Consider the following 21,542-nt stretch of genomic DNA (forward strand, 5'->3'; position numbering starts at 1 on the left):
GCATTTACAATCAGAAGCAATTAATTGCTTAATGTTTAAACAGTAGAATTCTTTTGAGAGCTGAGATAGAATTAATGCAGGCTGGAAGCTAGTTTATACATAGTGAAAAGTGGTGGGAAACCTACAGCAGCCAGAACTTTTTCATTCTTTTTGACTGCACTCTACATCTTCCAACCTCTTCAGAAGGCTGTTCTGTTTTCTGCCCCACTTGTCTGTAAGCTGACTTTTATTGGGGGTGGGGAGAAGGTAAAAGAAATAATGTATTAAGGATTTTAACACAGCTGAGAGGTAAAGAAGTCACTTCTGCATTGCGACAGAATACTGCCTAACTGGACAGCACAACACTGATGTGTTTTGGAGGTAAGGCAGCTGCTATGTAAACTGTCTGACAGTAAGTTTGTAAAATGAATACTGCTGTGCAAGGACTTTTTTTTCTCAGCATGAAAATGAGGATCATAGACACCATTAAGTAACCTCAAATCAGCCGAGGAGGCTTCCAAATCATACAGTGCCTCTCCTTCCCCTCCAGTTCTAACATGAGAGGATTATCCATTTGTGTTTTAAGAACTGCGTGTTTAAAGGATAATACTGCTATGAAACACATGCCCTGATTAGAAGAGTATTAGTGTCCAGGCCAAACCACAGAAAGGAGCTGTAATGCAAGCAGGAGATTTAAGTGAGATGTGGACTTGTCCCAGGGTGATGTGTTTATAGGCTCAAAGGGTGGTGGGCAGAGGGAAGGATGGCAACTGCCTGATTTGACTCATTTCATTAGCTCCCTGTCACACGCCCTAAGGCCCATGAGAGAGCAAAAGAAGTTACTCGGCTTATACTAATAAAGGGACATGGAAAGCACCAAGCTTAACAGCCCATACATGCCAAAACCACCACCTGGACATGAGTATATTGCTAGGCCACAAAAGCATAAAAATAATCACTGTGGGCCCCATTGTGGTCTGCAGCCACAGCCCCTAGCAAAGAGTGAGGGAACACTCCCAACTCCCAGGCATGCAGTCTCACTACCACAGGTCTTTGTAGGACCTCTGTCATTGCCAGTTAGCTCTGCTGGCTAGTGCACAGGGGGGTTGGATTTGTTAGTCCCTGTGTACTCCCAGGGGAGCTGGAAGCGAATAATCCCTGCAGTCCATTGCTTAAAATTACACAAGTGTTTAAGTGCTTTGCTGAATCAGGGCCTAATTCTTGAATTAGGCAGTTGGGGCTGATCCTGTTAAGTGCTGAACACTCTGGCCCTGATCCAGCTAACCACTTAAGCACAGGCTTGACTTGAAGCACGATTAGTCCTATTGACTTCAGCTGGACTTATGCTTAAATGCTTTGCTGGATCACGTCCAGAGTGCTCAGCATCCTGCAGGATCAAGGCCTTGAATTGAACAAAAAATGGGAAGGCGACTGAGTGAATAAATAGGGTGAAAAATAGTATTCTGAATGAGGGACACACTTTACATGACCAAGACTTTTCTGCCTGGAGCATTCTGCAAGCTTTATGGCATACATGCAATACATACATGTAGTGACTATTTTCCATATTCTCACTGCAATTCCATCTGGTAAAACTATCAAGTGAGTTCCTACAACTATCCTCACAGGAGCTGTATAAATACATGTACGTAGTGGTGGACCAGCATATACCCTATTCTCCTCACCCACCCGAATGTGTTTGGATAACACAGTGTTAACATAAGAAAGTGTACGAATAAATTTAGTTTATCCAATCACTTTCTTATGTTTTCCAAATACATTTGAAATCCCTGTGAAGACCTACTGCTGCTGCTACGCTGAATCACAGGCAAACATTCCTGCTCTTAACAGAAGCATCATGCCTTCTCAGAGACATCATGGGAAGTTTTCAATATTTTGTTCTTTCTAACTGCTACCTCAATACCACTATAACAAAATGTATGGGGAAAACCTCCATTTTCAGGTTTTGACCCCAAGTATTTCACATATCCTAATTACAGGCACTGTCAAGTCAAAGGTAGTTTTTGTAAAAACCAACCAACCAACAATTAAAAATAAAAATATTCCCATGAATTGAAAAAGAAATCCAGAGGAAACTGTCTTCTTTTCAATTTTTTCTGCAATGCTTGACACTGATTTGTAGGTGACGTTGGACAAACTGCTTAGCCTCTTTGTGCCTCAGTTCACAGCCATACAACTAAGATGATGTTTGCCTTTGTAAATCACTTTCAGACCCACAGATGAGAATCTGTATAAGTGTTAGGGACAACTATTACTTTGATTAGCAAGGTCAGTGTATTGGACGGATAGGTAGGATGTGCTAAACAAAGGGTAAAATAGTTAGTTGGAGAAGTTTACAATCTAAAGCCCCAAACCTGCAATAGGATCCATTAGCATGGATTTTTACACTTCAGCCTGAATGGAGTTCCAATCCCTTTTTAATTACATCACTACACACATGCTACTGCATACGATAAATTTTGCACAATAATGATGTCATGATTAGGACCCTCAACTTGCCATGAGGTCAGCACCGTGACTGTGCTATGCCCCGCTCCTTGCACACAGAGCACTGCAAGGTGGTGGCAGCTGACAGCAGTGGAATATGCAGCTGCTGCTGCACCAGAGATGAACCCCACAGGGTCAAGTTTTTCCTGGCCTGACAAGAAGCTGACACTTGTCATCAGGTCCCATCAGGTTGGGGTCAGGCTGAAAGGCTCCACTTCCAGCTATCTGCATCCTTTGTTCCCCTTTCTGAGCAGCCAGTTGTCTCTCACTCACCCCACATTCCCCATTTGCTGTTCTCCAGATAAGGTGTTGGGATGTGTTTATGTAACACAGTGTTATGGATCGGGACGTAGGCTGTCTGGCTTAGCTGTCAGAACAGGACTCCAGTGTAGGGGATAGAGCAAGCATCCAGGGTAGAGAACGAAAACAAGGGTCAGTACCAGAGTCAACTGCCAGTTACCAGAGCCAGGGGACAAGCCACAGTCAGAACCAGTAATCAAAGCTGAGGGATAGAGCCAAGGTCAGGGTCAGAGCCAGGACTGGTAATCAATGATTGGAGGCAAGATATAAGGGCAGGAGGAGAGGCAAGGATCAAGCATGCTAAGAGCAGAAGTAGAACAGGGTTGGGTACAGGAGGGAGGTACAAGCAGAGTTCAATACAACTACAATAACAATTCTTCTTGTTGCTCAGACAAATTTTCTGGTCCTTCTCCTGGCTTAAATGGTGTTATTGGACCAATCGGTGGAGCCGGGCAATCCTCCAACCAGAACTCCCACAGGTGGTGCCTAGGCCGAGGCGCTCTCTCTCTCTCGCTCTCTATAGATATATATATATATATCCCTAGCAGCTTCCCACCCTAGTGAGTCCTGGATCTGGTGGCTTCTCCCCTTAGGCTGGGGGAGGGGCCTTTAGTGGTGGGTGCCTGCCCACCTACTCTAGGCTCAAATAGTAGCTTCCCACCCTAGGCTGTAGTAGCTGTCTGGGGACTTGCAGGCCTGGGTTCAAGACCCAAACTATTACCCACAGTTTTAACTAGGGGAAAGCTCCTGGACCAAGATTTTTGGAAGTCACTAGTGATTTTGGATGCCTCAATGTTTAGGTAACACTCTAAAGGAGAATGATTTTCAGAAAGTACTGAGCATTCACCCTCAGAGAATCAGGCCCCCTTCAAAGGTCTTGAACTGGGCATCCAAAAATGGAGGTACCCAAATCACACATCACTTTTGAAAATCTGGGCTTTTTTTTTGTTTGTTTGTTTGTTTTTAAAGTGTTAGCTTTGGTTTCTTATCCATGTTCATTTAGGTCCTTAGAATCCAGTTCTGTGGGTGGGTGTAAATCCAGAGAAACTCCATTTGTTTTAGCAGAGTTTGATTTACCCCTGTAAAACAGAGGACATGATTCTGATCTCACAAAAGTTTTAGACCAGAGGAACTCACTGATTACAGTGCAGTTACTGTGGCGTTGTACCTGTGACACTGAGGGCAGAACTAGGTTCCTAGGCTGTAGGCATCTCCATTTTATGTTGCTTGGAATGCAAATGGTTAAGAAGAAAGCCAGGATAATGTGTTTAATTCCTTAATTTGGTCTCCTTTTCAGTATTGTGAAAGGTTCTGATAAATAATTTATTTACCGGGACACATCTTGTTAAACATAATGGTATGTGACCAAGTAGATGTGGATGGAGCTCAGAACATTTTGCTAGCAAACTATCAATAAGCTCTTATTGTTACAATACTGCTTTTAGAATAAACCTACTCCCACTCTGCTCAGACTAGTGAAAGTTCAGGTGGTGAGAAGTAGTTTTTGCCATGAAATCTGCGAACAATTTGGAAATAGCCTTTTAAAATAACATTACTGATTTTAGGGATTAGATAATTCCAAGAGACTACAAATGGGATCCAGTCCTTTTCAGCCCTGTCACCCCAGCTCAAAGGAGGCCCTGCTTGGAAGAGAATGGGGATTCACATCCTAAATCCCATCATTACATTGCTCCTAATTGGCACCTTTGTTAACAACATAAGAGAGGTCAAGGAGTGAACACATATGAAGACTGAGATAACCTCTATCTCCTCGATTTGCTTGCCGTAGGACAAGGTTTAATAGAGGTGAATGAATAGTACAAAAGCTATTCGTTAATATTTGCTTTGATGTAAAAGCAAATCCCCAAATAAGTTTTTGCAACCCTTGCTAATTCACTTTCCACAAATATTCAAGTTCTCAGATTTAGTAGTAAATGCTTGTGAGAAATGAGCTGTTAGCTTCAATATTGGGCTGTTTCAAATAGACTAATAACTAACCAATGGTATGAACTGTGGATCTTGAAGTTTACACTAGAATATTTAGTACAAAAATCTGTATTGCTCTTATGTTTGTTACATAAGTAATCCAACTGGGGAACCAAAATGATACCAGGCAATTTAGGTAACTACAAATATAGTGTGAATTCTGAATCCATGGAATTCACAAACAATATACCAATCAAGAATTATTTGCTGAGGAAAAGAAAGAGTAAATAATTCTGAATAATGGATAAACATTTTACAAATGGAAAAAATCAAAATAATCAAATATATTCTTTGTGCAAGGTTTAAACATGTTGTGTGGGTGGAATTGAAAAGCTTAACTTAAAGCATGTGTTTAAATTCCATTGAAGTCAATGGGATTTAAGCATGTACTTAAATGCTTAGTTAAATAGGGTCCTTCGAGAGTACTAAGGCAGAATGAAATAAATGGGTACAAGTGCTGATATTAAAGTGTGGTTTTACCCTGATAAGCGACTTGATAAATATGATACCTTAGGGTTCTGTATTCATTGTGTCTTACTGATTTCTGCACCAAATGTGCTTAGTTTGCCAGTCAAAAGATGTCTCTGTCTCCCCGTCAGCCATACAGCTTCATCTGCAGGCTAAATTATACCCCCCACTTACACTTGTGCAACCCCATCGGTTTTGAATTATGCCATCACAAACACCTGTGCAAACCCACTTAAGGCTATCAGGTGTCACTAGAAGCATAATCTGCAGCCAATAAGTGGCAGAGGTTTAGCTGAGGGCATAATTTGGCCTGTAAGAAGTCTGGCCCAAATGCACAAAGGTACTTATATACCTAAGACCCAGCTTTAGGCATCTAAATCAAGTTTTTAGGCCCCAGTGCAATCCACAAAACTCCTGTCCAGTGGTTGCATATTCCTGTGTCACCTAAATTCACTTGGAGCCTAAATTTTTGCAGTAACAGTTCCCTAGGTATATATCTTCCTGTCTCTAGGCATGTGTATTATGCCTCCTTCTAGGATCCTGGGCATCTTTCTCCCACCTAAGCCTCCTGGTGGGGACGACAGGCACTCCTCCATCTAACCTGTATGTGGACCTGATCCAGTAAGTGTGCTTGGACGGCACTTAACTCTATACAAAACAGCCAGAGGGCTGGGGAAGGGTGGGAGGAAGGAGGAGGATCTTCCTTGTAACATTTAGCCCAGTGGGCAGGTACCGGGTTATAGAATATTCTGATGTGGGGCTCTCTCAATCTCTCCTAATGGAGTTTTTCCACTTAATTAAATATTAATTGAGCCAGAGAAAGATTCATAGATAAATAGAGTCATAAGTTCCAAGGCCAGAAGGAATCATTGTGATTGTCTAGTCTGACTTCCTGTATAACACAGGCCACAGAAAATAAAGCCTAGAGTGTATCTTTTTAGAAAAACATCCAATCTTGATTTAAAAATTGTCAGCAATGGAGAAGCCATCATGACCCTTGGTAAATTGTTCCAATGGTTAATTACTCTCACCACTAAAAATGTATGCCTTGTTTCCAGTCTGAATTTTTCTAGCTTCAACTTCCAGCCATTGCATTGTGTTATGCCTTTTCCTGCTGGATTGAAAAGCTGATGATCAAATATTTGTTTCCCATGTAGGTTCTTATCAACTGTAATCAAGTCACCTCTTACTCTTCTCTTTGTTAGACTCAAAGAACTAAATTTATTTAGTTTATCCCTACAAGGCATGTTTTCTAATCCTTTAATCATTCTCATGGGTCTTCTCTGAACCCTCTCCAGTTTATCAAATTGAATTGTGGAGACCAGAAGAGGATACAGTATTCCAGTAGTAGTTGCACCAGTCCAAATACAGAGGTAAAATAACCTCTCTACTCCTACTTGAAATTCCTGTTTATACATCCCAGGATCGCATTAGCTCTTTTGGCCACAACATCACATTGGAAATTCATATTCAGCTGATTATCCACCATGACCACAAATCTTTTTCACAGTCACAGCTCCTTAAGATAGAGTCCCCCATCTGTAAGTATGGCCTACGTTCTTTATTCCTATATGTAAACATTTACATTTAGCCATATTAAAATGCATATTGTTTGCTTGCACCTAGTTTACAAAGAGTTCCAGATCACTCTGTATCAGTGACCTGTCATCATTATTTACCAGTTCCCCAATATTTGGGTCATCTGCAAACTTTATCAGTTGTTTTCTTCCAGGTAAGGTGACCAGATAGCAAGTGTGAAATATTGGGACAGGGGGTGGGGGTAATAGGCTCTGTATAAGACAAAGTCCCAAATATTGAGACTGTCCATATAAAATCGGGACATCTGTTTACCCTACTTCCAGGTCATTGATAAAAGTGTTAAATACATAGGGCCAAAAACAGATCCTTGGGGGGCACCACTGGAAACATACCTGCTCAGTGATGATACCCTGTTCACAATTACGTTTGGAAACCAATGGGTTAGTTAGCTTTTAATCCATTTAATGTGTGCCATTTTAATGTTATATTGTTCTTGTTTTTTAATCAAAATGTCATGTGCCAAGTCAAATATTTTACAGAAGTCTATAACATCAACATTATTACCCTAGCAACCAAACTTGTAATCTCATTTAAAAAAAAAAGATATCAAGTTAGCTTTATAGAAACTACTTTCCATAAAGACATATTGATTGGCATTCATTATATTACCTTCCATTAATTCTTTATTAATCAAGTCCCATATCAGACACTCCATTATCTTGCCTGGAATTGAGGTCAGACTGACAGACCTATAATTACCAGGGTAATCCTGTTTACTCTTTTAAATATTGGCAAACACTATCTTTCTTCCAGTCTTCTGGAACTTCCCCAGTTTTCCATGACCTATTGAAAAATCAACATTAATGTCCAATGAGCTCCTCAGTCAACTCTTTTAAAACTCTTTTTGTTATCTGGCCCTGATAATTTTAAAATGTGTAATTTTAATAGCTGCTGTTTAACCTCCTCCTGAGATTACTCATGGAATGGAAAGACTATTATCATGTGATATGACACACCATCTGTCTTTTCCCCAAATACAAAACAGAAATATTTATTGAACGCTCCTGCTTTTTCTGCATTATTATAAATAATTCTATCTTTTCATCCTGTAATAGACCAATACCATTGATAGGTGAGTGACAATCACTCCATAGCCTAGTCATTGGAGCACTCACCTGAGAGGGGGCAGATCCCTGTTCAAATACCTTCACCTCCTCAGGCAGAGAGGGGACTTGGACCAGGAGTCTCCCATATGCTGGGTCAGTACCTCAGCCACTGGGTAAAGATTATAAGGGAGGGCCTTCTCTTGCCCAACATGGCTGTTTTGTGTGGAGTTAGGTAGCCTCTGAGCACACTTACTGGATTGGGCCCCACACGTGATTTAGGCAGAGCAGTACCTATATTCTCCCACTTAATTGATCACAAGCAGAGATAGGTGGCTCAGTGCGGCCGGGACTTAGACACCTATTCCTGTAAGAGAGACAGGGCTTAGGTCACCCCTTCTCATCGGCATCTCCCATTGGTTAGCTTAGGTGGTTTCCCGCCCAGTGCTGCATTTTCTGGATCTCATTCTAAGGTATCTATCTCTACCCATTCATTGTGGAGAGAACCAATGTGCCCAGCTCAGGCTCTATAGATCAGTGTTCTTCTTATGATTTTCTATGTCCTTAAAAGGTAGGCTTTGCGATGCTCAATGTCAAAATGCCTAAGTCCATTTGTGGATCCAGTCCTCTGTTACTGGGGATGATGTGCAAGATGCCTAGAGGAAGTTGGAAGAAGTGGTAGGTGGAAAAAAATTTGTCCTTGCAAATTGAGCACAGTTTATATGGAATTTGTTGAGAAACAATTAATATTGTGCCCCATAGACTTACCTTCCAGATTAGAACTACACTTTAGGACTGCCTGGGCAGAGAATAGGGAATACCTACATTTCCTGGGACTGAGTGGAGCCCAAACTGGAGAACTGTGGGGAGGGTCCCTTTCTGATGTATCTCTATTGTCCTGCATGAAGTGCAGCTAGCTTAGCTGTCTCTGCTGCCAAACTCCCATCCTTGGCCAACCTTCACTTGATGTGGCTGTGGAATTGTTGGGCTGAACGCATAGAGGGGGCTCAGGAAGGGCTGGGAGTCAGGCTGCTGGATGCATATCATCCCCTTCCAAGAGCCTCAGAAAAGATAGTGACATGTTCATGTGGGTGGCATTCCTTTTTTGTGGCCCACTGGCTGGGAAGCCAATTAATCTTTTTTCAGGATGCTGTCCCAGGGCTCGATGTCTTCGGCTTTCTTATTACACTAGCATGATTTGGATAGGAAAAAAACACTGATATATGTTGAGAGGACTTGGGAGGAATAATGAAATACGCTAGCTTTAAGGGTGATCATTGTCTCCCACAACTTTCCTTGTTTACAATTGCTATTTCCCACTCAGCTCTTATTACTGAGTATTTTTTTAGTTAAATTGTGTTAATTTACAAATTTTACACATGCAGCTAATGACAAAAAATAATCAAGAGAGAAGAGTTCCATTATAAAACAGTGAACTATATGAAATCAATTAAGTCACTAAATCAAAACATCCATAAATAGAAATTGTAGTAAAAAACAAGTAGGGGAAAGCATCTGGCACGCTGCATCTTTGCACTATTTGCAGTAGCTAAATCTGGACTCAATTAATGACCTGTGTATTTTCCAAAATTTCCATAGAATTCCTTGACAAAAACTTAATCTATCTCAGGAGAATGCCTTATTTCCTCCCATATGTTGCCTGATCCGCTCCAGCAATAAACCTCTTCCCAGTTTTAAGGAACTTAAAAACAACACCAACTGATCCTTTCCATAAAAGGGGAGATAATTGTTCCAAAACTCAGAGTCACGAGGTTTGCTAAAGAGAAAGCAACACAAAGAGTGTTATGGTGAGAGCTCTTCATGCTAGACACTACTGTGACCTTGAATCCAGAGATTGAAAACAGTGGATTTCAGTATTATACCTAGAATTCACTCCAGCCATTTTATAATCCCTCTGAATTTGGTACCTTCTGTGCAACATTATCACACCAGGATTAATGTATAATCTTCTGCTTGATAACGCTTACCCTGCTGTCCTTGCTGTTTAGGATGCTTATGAAAAAAAACAGTAAGACCCCCATTTTGTAATTATATATTTTACATATTTCTATAAAACAAAATGGATATTCCAGACTCAATTTTACTTAGTGGTATCTTTTTCTCACCTGGGTACTGACATCCCTTTGATTTCTATTTAAATCAAATCAAAGTGTTGAGAGCCAGGGGGCTTGACCCAAGCTCTCCTACTACCTGCGAGGGAGGTGCCCTAAACATGAGACTATAGAATCATTCTCACACAGATCATAGGATCATAGAGTTGGAAGGGACCTCAGGAGGTCATCCAGTCCAACCCCCTGCTCAAAGCAGGACTAACCTCAGCTAAATAATCCCAGCGAGGGTTTTGTCAAACCGCATCTTAAAAACCTCTAAAGATGGAGATTCCACCACCTCTCTAGGGCTATGTCTACACTGCAGCACTAATTCGAATTAGCTTAATTCGAATGACAGAAAGTGATTTATAGAAAGTGCTGCAGACTGTCCACACTACAGTGTTTGTGCTGGTTTCTTGCATCCACACTGGCCAACCTTAATTCGAATTAGAAAGCAGTGCAATGTGGGAAGCTATCCCACAGTGCAACTAACCATAGAGGCTGTTGAGACCAGTGTCATCATCCCACCATGCAGTGCTGCTTCCCCCACCCCCAAACAAACAGGAAAAGTATTTTCATGCTGTTTTTTTACTCCCCCGATCACCATTGCTGCAGGCACATGGAGCCAGCTGAACTATGCTCTCATTTTGACTGTGACAAATACATCGCAGGTTATCCTGGATTACTTTAGAACTGTATGCTGTTTGCCTTTTATGCTCCCCCCCCCCCCCCCGGGATATTGCTTGCCTTTGATTTTTCCCTTCACCAAACCAACCCCCCCACCTGCATGCTGTCTGCCTTTTATGCTCCCCCTACAACCCCCTGTATATTGCTTGCCTTTGATTTTGATTCTACAGGTGTCTGTAGAATGTAAGATAAATAACAACAGAGTCAATTAGTATATTAATACAGTGATACAAATGTTTCCATTTCACTGATGGAAAGCATGATATAATGTATCCACATGCAGCACTGTGAATAAACTCTTAAGAAAGTATCAATTTCCATTATTGGCCACTGAAACAATGTAGCAAAGAATTTCCTCTCATTGCTGGCATTTCAAAGGGACAAATTTTAAAGGGCTAAACTTTCAAAGGGACAAAAAACGCATTCACCACGCGGGGAGGGGGTGAAATCTTTCAAACCCTTAAAGAGACAAACTGCAGAGGGCTTGTTGTGTGTGTGGGGGGGTGGGTGATCGCAGCTTGGATTTTAAACCCATTCACCACTGGAATTGAAGATTTAAATCTTCCTGGGACTGCTTTGGGGGAGGGTACTGAAATGGGGCATCATGGGATACAGCTGGAGGCCAATTAATTCAAATTAAGTCCCATTGCATCCACACTCACACTAATGCGAATTGACTGATGCGCTTCCAGTGCTAATCCAATTGCAGAGGTGGTTTTATTAATTCGATTTTAAAGGCTCCTTAATTCGAATTAACAATGCGCAAGTGTAGATGCGGGAGTAATTAATTCGAATTAAGGGACTTTAATTCAAATTAAGCCACCAGTGTAGACCAGGCCTAGGTAACCCACTCCAGTGCTTCACCACCCTCCTAGTGAAAAACTTTTTCCTAATGCCCAATCACTATTTATTTATCCAGACTGCAACAGCTTCACCAGGAGAGACCAAAGGAGTTCCCTGACTATCCCCTAGATCAGTGGTTGGTGCATACTTCTGAGAAGTAGGAGGCCTGTGTTCAAATCCTTTCTCCCCCTCAAGCAGAAAGGAAGGAATTGAATGTGGGTTTCCTACATCCCTGGTGAGTACTTATGACTCCCATTTTGTGTGGAGTAAGGCAGGCTCTTAACTTGTTCCTTCTAGAAACTACATAGGGCCTAGGCCAGGAGAGGGATTCCCATTCATGGATCACTGTCAGAGCTAGCTGCCTATCGCTAAGATCAGGGTGGAACTTAGCATATTGGCATCTCCCATTGGGTAGCTTAGGCAGGGTGTTGCCCAGCACACTGGCTTTTGTGGATCACATTCTAACAGGCCCATCTCCCAACATTTATTATGGTCTCTATCTTAGACTTTGTGGATCACAGTGTTGTTCCTGTGATTTTCTAGGCTAAAAGTTAAGTGCCCGTGACACTCAGCATTGCAATGTCTAAATCCTTTGTGGAGTCCAGCCTTAGGTACATGTTTAACTTTAAAAAGGTTTTTAAGTGCTTTGCTTAACTGAGACCATAATTAAGTTATCAACTTTGTATTGAAATAAAAGCATTTGTCCACACTAATGAGCTGGTAATTCTGGGGAGGTACGGTAGCTACCAAAATATTATTTGCAAAATTAATGTAAAGCTCTTTGCTCTTGTTCCTTTATGAAATCAAATCTTCCTGACCTTCAGAAGTGATACTACAAATCAAGCAAGACTGATAAAGTGTCATTCTTATGTCAGAATCCAGAATGTCTCTACTGACTTCAGTGGAGTTACTCTGTATTTTCATTAATGTAGCTGACAGCACAATTTACCCCAACATTTCTAAGTGCTGAAGGAGATTTTAATACCTTTTGTAGGAAAGAAAGTAGGCAAAAAACAAAACATGCCAACACATGGCAGAAATAGAAAAGCTTCAGAGAAGGACAACACAAATGATCAGAAACATGGAAAGAGAAGAGACAGAAAAGACTGACTATGTACTTAGAGAAGAGTTTTAAGATTTTCAAAGCTGACTACAGGCTTTGGTCATACAAATCCCTTTAATTTCAAAGAAGCTGGGAGGCTTGATCCCTTGCAGGGCTTTGAAAATCTCTACTGAGAGAAATGAGAGAGGATTTGATATAGAGAGATAAAATAATGAAGGGTTTAGAGGAGAAAAATCGGGTGATCCCATTTACTTCATGATACAAGAACAAGGTGGCATTCAATGAAATTGAAAAATTACACATTTAAGTCAGATAAAAGGAAGTACTTTTGCCTCCCATTGGTTTTGCCATAGGAGGATATGGTCCAAACCATTAATTCTAGTATCACAAAGCAGCCCTTTTCCCATCAGTTTTCTCATAATTCCCATGAACTACTCTAGCACTTTCCATTATTGCACTATTTTATTCTGTGTCAACTGCTTTACAGAATTATTCTGAGGCTGTGTGCTCACTTTCTCTAGACAGTGATTTCTACAGATGGAGATTATTTAGCGTCCTGAGGAAAAAAGTGGAACCAGCTGTTGTTGAAAGTGCTCACTTCATTACATCTACAAACACCCTCGGCTGTTGTCTGTTTTTAAATAAAAAACTTTATTGTATAAAGCAGGCCCGATAGCTGTACATTCAGAGCATTGCTTCTTGATCTGTGAATGGATATCATCATCATTTTCAACTCAGATTATTTTAAAGTCACACACTCATGCCTTGTACCCTGATGAAGGCAATTTCATATTTGTTTCTGAAGTAGCATTTATAGTTTAGGATTGCTGTAAAACATTTGCTAAAAATGGTGTGAATAGTTCACAGACCTGTCAGAATCCATCTGTTTGAGTCTATTAACTGGGGCATTCCCAGCTGTGGTCTTTCCAAAGTCCTAAATAATAAGAGGTTCTGCTTTATTAAAAATTTAATAGTTGAAATTTAACTCTAGAATTGGTTTATTTATATAATCCTGTAAAATCTATTATGATTAATTGAAGAAAACATTTAGGATTAACAAATCAGTGAAGTGTAGATTATATATTCTGAACTATATGCTCCTCTTTAATAGTAAAATGGTGCAGAAAAGGCTGACATCCTCAAAGAATTTTCTACAACATTATTCTGGATAAGTTAATATATATCATGCCAAGCAGACTGCATGGGGGGAAGTAACTGTAGTAACCAGTGAGTATGTGATTCACATTAAAAGGATATTAAAAAAAAAATCACCTGTAACTACGAAGTTGAGGAAGATGCTCCCTGCTTCTACACATAGTGGAATCTACAGTAAAGGACCATAGCAAATGCAACACACTTTTCCAAGCCCCTGGCAACCTGAGACAAAGCTTATTTAAAACCCAGACATTCCCTTTTTTTCGATCATCCACCCTTTGTCCAGGTGAATTTTTCAAATAAGATGTCATGTGCGGGTTTTTTTGTAGAGTAGACCTTGCAGCTCAGAAAGGGCCCTGATTGGCCCACTTCCCAGTTGGTCCCTCCTGTGCATCTGCATTTGATTGCTCCACAGCTGCTGGATCCCACCCACTCAGATCCTGACTCCAGCCCTGGGAGAGGCAGGGAGGTGCTGACTGATGGGCTGTCGCTGGGTGCCAGGTCTGCATCAGCTGCCCTGCCACCGTGACAGGGAGTGACGCTGCTCCCCACCTCAAGAGTGAGGTCCCAGGTACCCCTTCTGCTACACACGCACACCTCCAGCATCCCCCAAATACTCCCCAGTACACATAAACTGCTCCAGCACCCCCCCAAATTCCCTCTCAAGCACACACAAGCCCCCTCCAGTACACACACACACCACTCCAGCACCCCCCAACTGTACCCTCCCCTCCAGCTTGCTCTCCCCTGTCTGGCAGTGTCCTCTTTTGGGTAACCTGAAACATGGTAACTCTACTGAAGTGTGATTTCTGTCAACAAGAAGTTTATATGACTCAGGGCAGCATTATCTGACTGTCATTTTTCTAGAGTAATGTAGGGATTACTGACTCAAAACTCCCACTGAGTTAATTAAACACTGAAGTGAGTGGGAGTCTTAACTGAGTAAGAGCGGCCAACCTGGGCCCTCGCTTTGGTATCCCATGGTAGCATTTATAACAATCCAGTTTTGCCTTGACTCTTCCAGCATTCCTTCCAGCTACACCTTTACATCAGATCATCTTTTTTTGTCCTAAATTGCTGTTGCAGCAGGCTAAATACAAACCCATAATATCTATATAACCCCAAGTGAAGATTCAACTAGATCTGACTATAATTCCAAAATGTATCACACATTTGAGTTCAGTTCCTTTGCTGAATGTATTTTCCCTTTACATTCTTTTTACAGCAATGCTAATCATCCAGGCCTGAGCAGGTAATAATATGCATCATGTGCTACAGGTGGCAATATGCATAATGTGCTACCTAGTTGGGGGTGAGTGTGATTTCTGTTTATATTCTTCAGAAATCTATTATAACTTTATGCACTGTTATATTTAGCTCTAGGCATATTTGTTCTAGAGTGCCTTTTCCTTGACTGAAAACAGCATATGGGGTTGTCAGAGGGTGATTAGTTATAATAAATGAAGCCAGTGCAGCACCCCTGTGCCAGAATAGGTGTTTCCAGCTCAGCCAATTAAGAAGGTGGGTCAACACCTGGGACTATAAAGGACCAGTGAGACACTAAAAGAGAGAGACACACAGACACCCATTGAGACCTGGTGAACTGGAGAACGCTAGTGAGTCAGGGTAGTGGTTGAGAGTTAGTCAGTTAGTAAAAGGGCAGCAGAGAGCTGCCGAGGAGTCAAGGGATAGAATATGATCTCCAGGGAAAGCTGCACATAGTAGAAAGCTCTCTGCAGGCCCTGTGTGGAACGTATGAGGAATTATCATCAGCAAGCCCGTGGAGGGACTGGCTTTTAAGAGCCAAAGCCAATACTAGGAGGGAGACTGAAAAGGACTCAGGGCTAGGAAGCGCAGAGGAGGGGCTAGCCAGCTCTCTTTCCTTAGCCAGAGAAAACTGGAGAGGGCTGAAGGCTGAGACTGCAGAGGGAAATGCCTGCTGTCTCTTTTATCTGGAGAGCAGTACCCAAGAGCCAGAGAGGGCTGAAAGCTAGAAGTGCAATGTAGCGGAAGTCACTGGAGCTGTACTGGAGAGCCGGGGTGAGGTGGAACTTTTTGGGAAAGAAGAAGCCTATACAAGAAAGATGGGCTCCACCTAAACCAAAATGAAGGCATGTAAAATTAAAAAGGTCGCACAGAAGTTTTTACACTAAGGGCTGGGGGAAAGCTGACAGCTGCGGAGGAGCACATGGTTCAGACAGCCACTTCCCTCACGGGAGGATTTATTAAATACTCTATCTCCTAGTAAAGAGGATATAAGTTGATAAAGAACAGGTAGTACTGAAGAGAAACAGTCAAACAAAAAAGGGTCCCATTCAATTACATCACATGAAGGAAGACAACTAAATATTGAAAAATTGCATAAGTGTTTGTATACAAATGCAAGAAGTCTAAATACTAAGACAGGTGAATTTGAGTGTGCAGGATTAAATGAGGATATAATAGGCATCACAGAAACTTGGTGGAACAATGATAATCAATGGGACATGGCAATACCAGGGTACAAAATACACAGGAATGACCACGTAGGTTGTGCTGGTGGGGGAGGGGCACTATACATGAAAGAATGCATAGAGCCAAATACAGTAAAATCTTAACTTGAATCAAACTATACCATACAATATCTAAGGATAGAAATTCCATGCTTGAATAATAAGTGTATAGTAGTAGGACTATACTAACAACCACCTGACCAGGATGACAGTGATTGTGAAATGCTCAGATAGATTAGAGAGACTACAAAACCAGAAAAAGCAGCAATAATAGTGGATTTAAAAGTATCACCATATTGACTGGGAACACATCACCTCAAGATGGGATGCAGAGATAAAATTTCTAGACATCATTAATGATTGCTTCTTGGAGCAGCTAGTCTTGGAACCCACAAGGGGAGAGGCAATTCTTGTTTGGCACACAGGATCTAGTTCAAGAGGTGACTATAGCTGAACCACTTGGTAACAACGATCATAATGTAATTAAATTTAACATCCTTGTAGGGGGGGAAATACCTAAGAAACCCACACAGTAGCATTTAACTTCAAAAAAGGAAACTATACAAAAACGAAGCTTGTTAAATGGAAATTAAAAGGAACAGTCACAAGAGTGAAATGCCTGCAAACTGCATGGAAACTTTTTAAAAACACCATAATAGAGGCTCAAACTATATGTATACCCCATTTAAAAAAAAAACAGTAAGAGAACCAAGAAAATGCCATCATAATTAGCCAACAGAGTAACAGAGACAGAGACAAAAAGACTCCTTCAAAAATTGGAAATCAAATCCTATTGAGAAAAATGGAAAGGCACATAAACTCTGAAGTTGATGGTAAAAGTATAATTAGGCAGGCCAAAAAAGAATTTGAAGAGCAGTTAGGAAAAGACACAAAAAGTACTAGCAAAACAATTTTTCAAGTACATCAGAAATAGGAAGTTTGACAAACAACCAGTGGGCCACTGAATGATCGAGGTGCTAAAGAAGCACTCAAAGAAGAGGAGGCCGTTGCAGAGAAGTTAAATGAATTATTTGCATCGGTCTTCACTGCAGAGAATGTGAGGGAGATTCCCACACCTGAGCCATTCTTTTGAGGTGGCAAATCGGAGGAACTGTCCCAGATTGTGATGTCAGCCAACCTGTGGAACTTGTTGGCAATGGATGTTGTGACGGCCAAAAGTATAACTGGGTTAAAAAAATAAATAGATAAATTAATGGAGGATAGGTCCATCAATGGCTATTAGCCAAGATGGTCAGGAATACAACCCAATGCTCTAGGTGTCCCTAAAATTTTGACTGTCAGAAGCTGGGACAGGTAGACTGGGGGTGGATCACATGATAAATTACCCTGTTCTGTTCATTCCCTTTGAAGCATCTGGCTCCAGACACCATCAGAAGACAGGATATTGGGCTAGATGGACGATTGGTCTGACCCAGTATGTCATTCTTATGTGACGATTAGAGTTGCTGGGACTGTACTTGGTGTGTTTCATATACTATTTGGACTATGGTGTTGAATTCTGAACTATGGTTGTGAGACTTTTGTTATGACATGTCCATATGGGAACCTCTGTAACAAATTAACCCCACAGTGGATATAGAGATTCACAAATGACAGTTTGGATGATACCTGGGGACTCTAAAGAGAGAACTCAGGCAGGCACACTTGTCATGTCATGGCCTCCGGAGGGCATCCTATCACAGATGTGATAAACTAGGGAAGCGTTCTGGATCTCTGCCACCATTACATCAGATAGTAAATTACTCAGTATATACAGACTGGCACAAAACAAGACCTGGTAGAATAAATGGTCTCAATACCAAAATACATGTAAGATGTCAGCACCATACTGAAGTGGAAGAAATGCAGCTCTTTTTATTAGGAGGATTGATTAAAAATTCTGAAAGATTGTTTATTTTTACCTCAAAACCTAAGACTGGCAAACTAGTGAACATAGTGACCATAAAAATCGCTTGTCAGGAATCTAAAGTTAGAAAGGTCTGAGGTCCAGAACTGCTATATTCAGTCCCGGACCAGTGTTTAAAAAGCATTGCAATACCAAATGGTTAGTGAAACGGTTAAAGTCAGCTATCTTATCAATTTCTGGGCCTAGAAATAAAAAGCTCTACTCCACTGGGAAGTTTGGTTTCTAGGTTTCCAGTGGAGGTATAATACATTCATTCTATTAATAGCAGACAGTGATAATATATGTATCATCTTATATTTGGGTCAGCAAATAAAATTGTCAAAAGCACTTAAGTCCTATTTTCAAAAGTGATTTAGATACTTAGGCTTCTCTAAGTCTCATTGAAAATTAATGGTGCCTAAGTCACTTTTGAAAATGTGACTTAGGCTCCTAAGTCATTCAGGGCCAAATTTTTACATGTATTTAGATACCAAAGGATAAAGAGAGGCACCTGGTGGGATTTTCAAAATCACCTAACCATCTAATTCTACTGATTTAAAGCACTTTACAAATCTGGCTCTGTGGCACTTTTGAAAATTTTGCCCAGAGCCTTTACACATGAATTTAGCAGCTGCTATCTTACAAACTGCTCGGAAATACCATATTTAGACCATTTGAAGGAAAAGCATGAATCCCATCCTTCAAATGTTGGTATTATGATAAGTGCCTCTGGTATAAAGACATTTTTTAATGCAAACATTAATCTTCAATGCTAGAGGCTGAAGAGAGATTAGCTGTCAAAATAATCTCAGATTTGAAAGAATAAAAATGTTTCACTGCGAACGATGTGACTTTAAGGTCCAATGTCTCAAATTCTACCACATTAAGGACACTTTGTTGGATCAACAGAAATGGTTTTAGAATCTGGGAACTTTTCTAAGTACGAATCCTAGACCAGCCATCTGAAAGAAAAATGTTCCTTCCTGAGTGATATAAATGGTCTGCAGGAAAATAATACAGGCCTCTTGACTGCTTTATACCAAAGGGGAGAGATGGCACACTTTGTGTGTGTGTACCTTCGGACAACCTGTTTGTTTTTATTTTGTCATGCTTAGAGTGGCATAGGCCAGTTACAGATATGTGCAGGAATATGACAAGTTCTAAATTCTACTGCTGTGTGATTAACAAGTGGATTATGAAGCTCAATGGCAATTACCAACTTTTCTTCATGAACAATTACATTTTCCTTCCTGGTATGAATTTTTATTTCCCTTCTAACATGATTTTTGTGATTCCCTGTGCAGAATTGTAGCTAAGTGTGTGATTGTACATAACCTCTGAAAAAAGCAGAAGATATCAGCACCTCTGAAAAGTTGGTCCCATAACATGCAAGCTACACTAAAGCTTATATCTTTAGCTTAGTGCACTGGGCATTACATGCAGAAATCTCAGTGCAGTGAAATGAGACAGAACGTCTAACATTCTAACTTGTACTTACAAAAGCAGAGAAATTCAGAGTTATGGATATAACTCTGACTTCCTCAGCTATGCCTCTTGTACTGCAAAATCTCAGTACAATGGGCAATCCAGCACATGATATTGTGAGGCATATTGTATTACTGATATTCATGTATATCATTGCCCTCTGCTGGAAGGAATGGGAGAGTAACACAGTTAAAATTGTTTACTGCTTAAATTAGCTCAATTGCTCTTTCAGCTGACTTAGTGAAGGTCTGTAGCTTTTGGAGCCAACAATCATGAGTTTTACATGATCCTGATTGCTGCACGTTACTTAGGATCATGGTCTCAGATCATTACATTATGTGCTGCACTACCAAGGCATAATGGGATCAGGTGAAGGCACTTTCAAATCTGACCTGTAAGGAGGAGAGGCCAAGGAGCCCGTGAAGTGCAGCGTTCTTATCCAAGCCCAATGGATAAGCCTCTGATACTAACATCATCTTTTTCAAGCCTGTAACTATTGGGAGAGAGAGACCACTACTAGTGCTATATCAGTTTTAGGGACACTGTATTGCCAAACCGAACCATTCCAAAAACATGAGAGGAGCCCCAACAATCATGAGTTTTACATGATCCTGATTGCTGCACGTTACTTAGGATCATGGTCTCAGATCATTACATTATGTGCTGCACTACCAAGGCATAATGGGATCAGGTGAAGGCACTTTCAAATCTGACCTGTAAGGAGGAGAGGCCAAGGAGCCCGTGAAGTGCAGCGCTCTTATCCAAGCCCAATGGATAAGCCTCTGATACTAACATCATCTTTTTCAAGCCTGTAACTATTGGGAGAGAGAGACCACTACTAGTGCTATATCAGTTTTAGGGACACTGTATTGCCAAACCGAACCATTCCAAAAACATGAGAGGAGCCCCAAAAATCATGAGACAGGCTTAAAAATCATGGAATCTTATAAAAACAAATTGTTGTGAATAGGCCTCATCTACTCTAACTGAATGGACTTTGTTTTCACCTACCCTGCCCATTGTTGGTTCTTACCCTTGGATGTATATATATACCTCCTATCTGATTTCTATTTTATGCATCTGACAAAGTGGTTTGCAGCCCACGAAAGCTTATGCCTGCAGAAATTTGTTAGTCTTTAAAGTGCTACAGGACTCTCGTTTTTGCTATAAAACAAATGTTGGATTATTTTTATTTGCCTTATGTGTTTTAGCATCCTTAAGGTTCACATTTTCAAGCTACATGGCTAGTAACTTTGTTTTAGATTAAATCTGATATTTTCACAGAATCACATGAATCCAATAGCTAGGGCTTTAAGGGAAACCCATATATCACAGGAACTGGCAACGCTAGATAGAAAAGCAAGATAAATAGCAAGAAACTCATGGGCAATACAAAATATGGAGAGGGCTTAAGAAGACATGTATCTCGAACATTCACCTCTTCAATAAAGCCATTCTGGTCTCTCTGGAAAATAATATAGGCAAATATAAGCATTCAGAAACTTTAACAATTGCTATTTTTTTAAGTGAGAAATGCAGTAAGCTCTGCAAAGAGCTTATTTATCTTTTAACCCCAAGTGACAAGACTCAGAATTCACTTCAAAACTGAGATTCACTCAGTCCTTAAATTTGAGATCAGATTCTACTGTACTGTGGAAAGCAAGGAAGAGGAAGGAAGGGGATAAATTTGTTTACCGGGAAATGAGTTATGGTTCCATTCCAGAACCCAGTGGATGTTGGGAGAACCACAGGAAGTCAGTGGCAAAAATACCAAAATAGGTCTCACCCTTGAGCTAACCAGTTATAAATGGCTATTCATACTATCTGACAGAAATGCTTATGGGTAAATGCTAAAGCTTAGCAAGCCATTAAAATCAGTGAACCGTCAACCTCTGGAATGAAGTTCACTGCAAGCAA

At 40.8% G+C, this 21,542-nt stretch overlaps 1 protein-coding gene and 1 long non-coding RNA gene across 5 annotated transcripts in view; one reads left to right on the top strand and one right to left on the bottom strand.

Annotated features, from left to right (window-relative positions):
* The window catches only part of STARD13 (StAR related lipid transfer domain containing 13), a 375,055-nt gene that overhangs the window by 153,959 nt on the left and 199,554 nt on the right, over positions 1-21,542 (bottom strand). The window lies entirely within an intron of this gene.
* Positions 240-13,253, top strand: LOC137162826 (uncharacterized). The gene is made up of 3 exons (XR_010922512.1): positions 240-360; positions 11,601-11,759; positions 13,109-13,253. It is a non-coding gene; the product is annotated as an uncharacterized lncRNA (long non-coding RNA).

The sequence above is a fragment of the Emydura macquarii genome, unplaced genomic scaffold (genome assembly GCF_026122565.2).
Source record: "Emydura macquarii macquarii isolate MOO-44397 ecotype Brisbane River unplaced genomic scaffold, CSIRO-AGI_Emac_v2 contig_2473, whole genome shotgun sequence".
Lineage (NCBI taxonomy): Eukaryota > Metazoa > Chordata > Testudines > Chelidae > Emydura > Emydura macquarii.